Below are 8441 nucleotides of genomic sequence, written 5' to 3' on the forward strand. Positions count from 1 at the left end.
TCTCAACTTAGCATCAATCAGAGTAGGTTCCTCATAAACATCTTCTTGCAACTTTGACTCAGTCTGGACAGTTTCATTGCCATGAGGTATTGGATCTGCTACTGTGGTTTCCATCTGATCTACAATGGTTGCATCATCTTGAAAAATATCATAATCATCATCAAGGATACTTGAATTAAGATCAATCTTTCTACATGGAGGATCTAATTTAGCTCTTAAATGTTGTTGTCCCTGGAATGGAACATGCTGGTTTTGAATATTAGGCACCATGGATGATTTCTGTTCACTTATGGAACACACAGCTTCTGATTGCAGATGGCTTGCAACCTTCGGATTTGAACTAGGCCTTTCATAACCCCATTGCATTTGGTGGAAGGCAATGCTCTCAATGAGAATAATTGCACCCTCAACGGTCTTGTTCATGATTGTTCCACCAGCTGACATATCAATAAGATCTCTCGAAGCATGTGTCAGCCCTCTATAGAATATCTGGAGCACTAACCAATCCTTTTGCCCATGATTAGGACATTTTCTAAGCAAATACTTATATCTCTCCCAAGCTGCATACAAGCTCTCACTTCCATCTTGCACAAAACTGAGGATCTGGTCACGAATTGCAGCTTGCTTGTAAAGTGGAAAATATCTATGCAGGAAAGCTTGCGAAATATCACCCCAAGTGTATGATCTTGATGGAAAAGAATAGTACCAGTCCTTAGCAGCATCTCTGAGAGAGAATGTGAACAGCATACACTTGATAGCATCTTGGGAAACGCCATGGTACTGGACAGTATTGGCATACTCCAGGACATTACAAATGTGCTCATGAGGGTCTTCATTGGGTAATCCTCTAAAGTGATTCTGCAAGACGAGAGCAATAAGTCCATGCCTCAACTCAAAATTTCCGGCCTCAATAGATGGCCAAATTGGCCCTGTCATCGTGCCCAAACTACTTGGCAATCAAAGGTCACGTACTAAAGCCATATGTTCAAGCGCAACTGTCAATCAACCTACAAATAGTAAGATATCCTACACACGCTCACAAACATCAAGCTCTGGTGAGAGGGTTAGTATCCTAATAAACCGAAGCAACAAAAAGTAAAAAGGTAAAAGAAACACAGAAATAAATTTGACTGGAAATTTAAACAAGAACTATACTAAGCCTAGTCTATAGCATCACACAATCGCTCGATGCTAGTCCCCGGCAACGGCGCCAAAATGATCGATCGTAAGTACAGCAGGGTATTTCGCCCAAATCTGCAGTGTCGTGTTCTCCACAGGGACTAGGCGACGAAAACAATGCTCGGCTAAAGCTAGGTGACAGAATTTAGATGATGAAAGAAGAAAATACAAATCTAGAATGATGACAAATAAAATGACAAACGGCACAAGGAGATTAAGATTGAAACTCGCTCCTTTTTTGGTGTTTTCATATCACTTGAGAAAATTGAAACTACAGACAAACATCCTCAACAAGGGGAATTAACAAGACAAGACCACATATATGTATATATCTAACTAGCAAGTATGAGACAAGGTAGGAACACGCTAGTACGACAGGGACAGAAATATATCACAACAAAACATATATATATATATATATTCACACTAACATCATTAACACGGAGACTGGAAATTAAATGTTCATACATCTCACTCCTACAGAGTAACATCGATAGAAAATTCACAAGAAACAATATGAATTATTAAAAGCTACTAGCTGACAATTAGTCACACACACAAATCATATATGGTTTGGATTACACAAGACACAATACTAGCACTAAAATGATCAACATAACAGCAATACGAAACCACATGAAACATATATCACGAACATATATGTCACGGGTACTAGAGCTAAAACAGGGACTGAAAACTGAACACTATTTAGCAAGTGCAATATATAAATGACAGGTTTGGCTAGATCTCATACATAGAAATAGAAGGTCATAAGCATCAGTACCAATTCTCACTGATCAACAAAATAATACTAAACAAGCAAACATCTGAACTGAACAATTAACAGGTTGCGGTACACTGTATTGCACATCTTAGTACTACAACAATTTCAGAGAGAGAGAGAGAGAAGCAGCACGTAGGTTCAGAGAAGAAATGTAGCAGGGGGAGTAGAGAGAGATAGCAGCAGGAGGTTGGGGACAACAGTAGAAGCAAGAGGAGAAGCAGAAAGGGGCGCTGGAGAGAGAGCAGCTTCAGATCGGCGCAAGAAGAGAAACAGCAGGGGGGACGTGAGAGGAAGGAGTAGCAGCAAGGAGATGGGGAAGAAGCAGTAGGGGCGCAACAAGGAAGAAGCAGCAGCGGGGCTTGGGGAAGAGGAGGCAACAGCAGGAGGTTGGAGAAGGGACAAGAAGCAGGGTCATCGAGAGAAGAGAGGAGGAGCAGCCGATGGGCAACAGAGGTGGTGGAGATGGAGTGGTGGATGGAGATGTGAGGTGCGGATGGTGGTGGAAGGTGCTGGTGGAGGCGTGGTGGAGATGGAGTGGTGGATGGCGCGTGGTGGTGCTGGTGGCACGCCGCCACGCGGGCCTGGCTGCGGTGGCGGCCGGTTGTGGAAGAAGAAGTGGTGAGGGGGGGAGAGATGGAGATGTGGCCAGGGCCCAAGGGGATCGGTGGCTAGCGCTGGGGATTTGATCCCACGATCAGATTTGCCACTTTTTGATTTGGCCCTCCTGCTCCCTTCTTTCTTCGCAAGCACATCCCTTCCCTTCTCTAGTTTGGCCCTCGGTTTCTTCTTTCCTTCAGGCTCAGGTCCCCCTTCTTTCTTTCCCGTCCTTTTCTTGTATTCTTCGGCCTCTTAGTCAGAATCTTGAGGTTTATAGTGCCTTTGCGCACTTTTCTGGAGAAGAAACAAATGACGAGTAAATGATCTTTTTTTATGATTATCAAGCAATATTCAATCAATCATGGCAAGAATGGAATGATATATCACGATAGATGCTACATTTGAGTACCAAAATTATATATATGTGAAATATACTTATCACAAAAGGTGACACAAACTAGTTACTCGTCTCCTTGGAAGATAAATATGCATACTTTCCAGTCTGTGAACACAAAAGGATGAGATTATAACAAAACAACACCACATAATGAAATATGCTGCATCTCTTGCACTTGCACACAATGAAATGAGCATTTACTATGTCTGCACTATGTAAAAACTAGGCATACCTTCAAACTGGATCTCCAGGTACTCTTGGAGAGCCTACTGTAGTGTACAACCAAACCTTTATTCACCTATGAGTTAGACAAGGCCCCACTACAACAGCCCTTAGTGTTTAAATCGTTGACAAGCTCTGTTAGAGTGTTAGGTCAAAAACAACAAGTAATCAAAGCAAACAGTCCTAGTATGGTTGGCTGATGCAAACAAGCAATTGAACAGATGTGTGAGCAAATCTTACATATCAAGAAAAGAAGCAAAGAAGGAGGCTTAAAGACCATCACTTGACTGACCAGATTTAAGGGGCATTTAAACATCATGTGCAATGTATGAACTAACATAAACATTGCATGTTCCAGATTCTACAATGGAATGCACATGTATTAGGTTATGCCATGTATGATGATGCCTAAATGTACAGATAGCAGGCAGGAGTGATTCATCATTGCACGCTCAATTGAATTGCAGGTTAAGGGCCAGTTCGATTCCGCCTTTTCAGGGCATATTGTCAAAATAAGCCATAAAAGATGTAAAGAAGTCATTTTTGAGTTATGGGCTTGGGCTTAACTAATTTCTCTTTGGAGGGGGTGTTTCGGGTAGAACCTCACTAAAAATTGAAGGGAAGGGGAATAGTGAAATGACTCTGTTGTCTGCCTATATTACACTCAAAATGCAACCGCTGACGCCTGTGTCATACCTGACCCTCAAGTAAAAACAAACACGCAAGCATTCATTGCCCTGCCCGCTTGCATCTCCTCTCCCCTTTCCCTCTACCTCGATCCCCTGCCTGCAGCACTAGGGTTCCTCCAGCGAGCCATCGCCACTGGTCCCATCTGGCCTGGTCCTCGACGATGCTATGTCCAACTAGGCTACATGGCCGGCGGGTAGGGGCAAATCTCCCAGGCTGCTCCTCCCTCTAGTGCCGCCCCTCATTCTCATGGTCTCCAGCAGCTGCTCCACTGTGGTTCTTCCAACGCACTACTCCGGCGGGCGCTGCACAACTATGGCTGATGCCACACTGTGGCACAAGGCACCTTGTTCCCCCTCCCCTCCTCCCAGGCCATGGCCTTGAGGTGCTGTCGAAGGATGATCTCATCCAACAAGGTGAGGATCTCTTCTAGTTTTTTGCCAAATTTTCATTCTGATCCACTATACGATGAATTGCTATGAGCTGCTTCTGCTGCTGCTATATGATGCATTGCTATGAGCTGCTCCTGCTGCTGCTATATGATGAATTGCTATGAGCTGCTGCTACTGTATGATGAGTTGTTATGAGTTGCTGCTGCTGCTATATGATGAATTGCTATGAGCTGCTGCTGCTGCTATATGATGAGTTGCTACAAGCTGCTCCTGTTGCTGCTATATGATGAACTGCTATGAGCTGCTCCTGCTGCTGCTATATGATGAATTGCTATGAGCTGCTACTGGTATTTGATGAATTGCAGACTGCTGCTATTGTATGATGAGTTGCTATGAGCTGTTGCTGCTGCTATATGATGCTTTCAGGTGGTGCTGCTATATGATAATAACCAGCCACTTGGACCATCAAATTTTAACAAATAATTGTTCTTCATTTAAATGTGGGTCATGCGTTCTTCGTTTAAATTAGGCAATGGGATATCTATGGAAAACATTGACCAAAGTAGATTGTGCCAAGTAGATGGTATCTTTGTATTTGCATTTTGAGCAAATAGTGATGGTCTGTTTTCCTATCATATTAATTACTGCATTGGGTTCAAATTGTGATGTTTGCAAGTCAAATTAATTTTCATCTGGGCAGCAAAATGAAATATATATATAATGCAATCTAGACTTTCCACTGATCATACCAAAGATAAGCTGAAAACACAATGAAAAGAACTGGTTGGCATATTACATGGAGCTTATATTCACAGGTGCTTATTTTCTTATGATAACTCGTAATAACTGTCCCTAAGAAACTTGGCTAATAGAACTGGCATACAAGTAACATGTCACGACGATTGCAATGGAGGAGTGACGTACCATAGCACACTGTATAGGCTCACCGCTGCCTCTCCTTCTTTTGCGATGTTCCATGAAATTGCCACATACATCTTGTACTTTTTCATTGTGTAACCCTATCTGCAAGTTGACACGGTTAATTTCAGACATCTCTACATGATACTACATTGCATATCCCTTGCGCATACTTAAACCACCAATTAACGATTGTGTGCGTACCATAAACTAGCCATGACTCTGTATGCTGGACTGGCAGGCACTCTAAGGGAGCCTAATGTAGTGCACTGGAATTCCTACATGCCACCTATGATTTTGTGTAATGTACTGCCCTTGTTCCTAAATATATGTCTTTGTAGAGATTCCAGTATGGACCACATACAGATGTATATAGATGCATTTTCGAGTGTAGATTCACTCATTTTGCTCTGTATGTAGCCTATAGTGGAATCTCTAGAAAGACTTATATTTAGGAACGGGGGTACGAGGTAGTATCATGTATGACATCTACATATCTAATTTAGCAGCCAGTAGTAGAAATCATTGTCTGCACAAAGGGATTACTGGTCGAAAATCCTAGCAAAGCATGCTGGCAGGCACAGAACAATACAAGAGAGAGAGACACTCTTACAAGATCATAGCAATGCCTTAGTCCAGGATCTTGGTTGGCCAAGCTATTAGATCCAGAAGAAACATCATCCTTGTAGTTTTTGCCAGCTGCATAACAGGTAACAGTGACCGGTTAGTATATTTGAAGTACATCATACAGGTGATGCTGGACGGGTTTAAAGGTGACAAGTACCTAGGCCGTGGCGGGTGCTTGGCATCTCTCCAGACGGTGGGAATCAGGTTAGAAACATCGAGGGTGATGACACTGTGTTGGCTGTCGGGGTCCGGTAAGGAGATCTAGAACCGCCGAGTAGGGTGTTTGTGGAGCGGCTCCGGTACGGTGGACTACGGTGTGGGCGAAGCGGATCTATGGTCGTGGACGAGGGCGTAGGTGAAGCTGCTTCGGTGGTTGGTTTAAGGATGGTGTCGACAACGCGGATCTGCGGCCGTGGACGGGGCGTCAGAAGCTGCTCCGGTGGTTGGGTTAAGGGTGGTGTCGACGATGCGGATCTGCGGCCGTGGACGGGGCGTTAGAAGCTGCTCCGGTGGTTGGGTTAAGGGTGGTGTCGATGATGCGGATCTGCGGCCATGGACGGGGCGTCAGAAGCTGCTCCGGTAGGTTGGATGAGGGTGCGAGGAAGCGGATCTGAGGCCGTGGACTTGTGAGTTGGCAAAGCGGCCCTGGTAGGGTTGAGAATGGTATAGGCGAAGCTACTCCGGTAGGCTTGACGCTGGTGTCGGCGAAGCGGCTCCGGTAGGTTTGAGGAAGGTGTCGGTGAAGCGGCTCCGGTAGGGTTGAGGAAGATGTCGGTGAAGAGGATCAGAGGCCGTCGACGGGGGCGTCGATGGGCGGCTCCGGGGGGTGTGGACGAGGCGTCTCCGATGGGGAGTATGAATGAGCCGCTGCAGATGCGCGGCGGTTGACGAGAGTACTGGCAAAGCAGATCCGGCACCGTGGACAAGGCCGACACTGAATGGGCTGTGGTACAGTGATGGATGAGCAGTCTACTTGTTTCTAGGGCAGGTGGGAGGGGTAGATGTGGCCGCAGAAGCAGATCCGGCGAGGTGGACACCGCTGGCAGTGAATGGGCTATGGTACATCGGTGGATGAGCAGTCTAGGGTTTCAAGAGGGGAGGGGAGAAAGGGCGATGAAGTACGGACGGCGTGATGTAAGATGCTCTAGTGTTGTGGAGTTAGTCGTTTTTGCGGGAGGGGGAGAGGAAATGGGGGTGCCTTGTAGTGGGGGGAACCGGAAGTTACCAAAGCAGCCCCGACCTATCATGTAGATGAGGGCGGTATTGTAACTGTTGCTATCCGTGCACCAAGGACAAAAGGGGGATTTCCCATGCTAAAGACTAAGGTGGCGGAAACTTTAGAAGGAGGCGGGAGATTTTGCCGCCTGCGGGATCGTTCATATCCAGTTTCAACTAATTTTGGACCGTGCTAGCGGGAAGGTCATGCTAGACTGTGTACACAGGGCACGCGTCAGCAGTTGATAACTGGTGCGAAGTCCACCCTAGAAAAAAGACAATAACTCGAGATGATGCGCCGATAACTTGGACGCTCACACGGGCGTGACCAATCGTACGGGTGTAGTGGCGCGTTCACAAAAAAGGGATCAAACGCTCAGCTATGTATTTCTCGTGTAAATAGATAATTTAGTGCCATTGGTTATTTACTTTAAACATGATGCATTGACGTGTTAGTGTAGAGGCGCATAAAAAGAAATGGATATTGTAGTTAGCTACTTAAAAGTGTTACCTCATATGATTACATAGCCTCCATTTCATAAATTGCGTACCCGTTGAATTCATATATGAATATTACATATATTACTTCAAAATAGAAACTTAAATCATCCAAGACTAATGAATTTGAATGCAAGAGTAATAATGGTGCATGTGCATGATAGCTACATTGGTAGTTTGAAGAAACATCACTGTAACTTTGGCATGCACAACTGAAAAGGTTTATTTAAATAGAAAAAAATGTGATATGTGAGTCTCCAATCTTTATAGCGTTAAATCAATATTGTACCTTTGGCCACGATACGAAGTAGATATTGACTTATGTTCAAGCGATGCACGTCCACGATCGCTAGATAGTGATACGTGAATGAATTGTGCAATCTCTCTCACACGCATACATATCTCATTTCCCTGTGGGCATCGGAATCACACACGTGCACTTCATGTATTTCTATCCCTCCGTCAGGGTTAAATTCATCTTTCTACCCCGTCCTACAAGTCTCTCACACAGAAACACACACGCTCTCTACGTCTAACACGCCCACCCCTTCAATTCCGCCCACTCACAGCCACTAATGTCTCAAAGTATAATAATGTCTCTCACACATATGCTATCTACCTATCCCTTAATATAGCTAGATATGTGTCACACAAACTCCTTCTCCCTACTAGCAAGATGCCCATGTGCGTTGCACAGAACATCAAGATGCATTTGTATGAGAAGTTTATCTTGTGGGAGAAAAGGATGAACGAGGGAATGCCTTATTTGCAAATGGTTAGATGGGTGTGGGTATCTTTTTGCAAAATTGCCATATTTTTCTTCATGTCCGTCAGTTATAAATCGGATGGCCTATATTGCAGGATGGCAGGAACACCATCATCACCAACTCTATTTTTTTATAAGAGTAGAGATATGTGAGTGTCA

Source organism: Triticum dicoccoides, chromosome 4B (genome assembly GCF_002162155.2).
Source record: "Triticum dicoccoides isolate Atlit2015 ecotype Zavitan chromosome 4B, WEW_v2.0, whole genome shotgun sequence".
Taxonomy (NCBI): Eukaryota; Viridiplantae; Streptophyta; class Magnoliopsida; order Poales; family Poaceae; genus Triticum; species Triticum dicoccoides.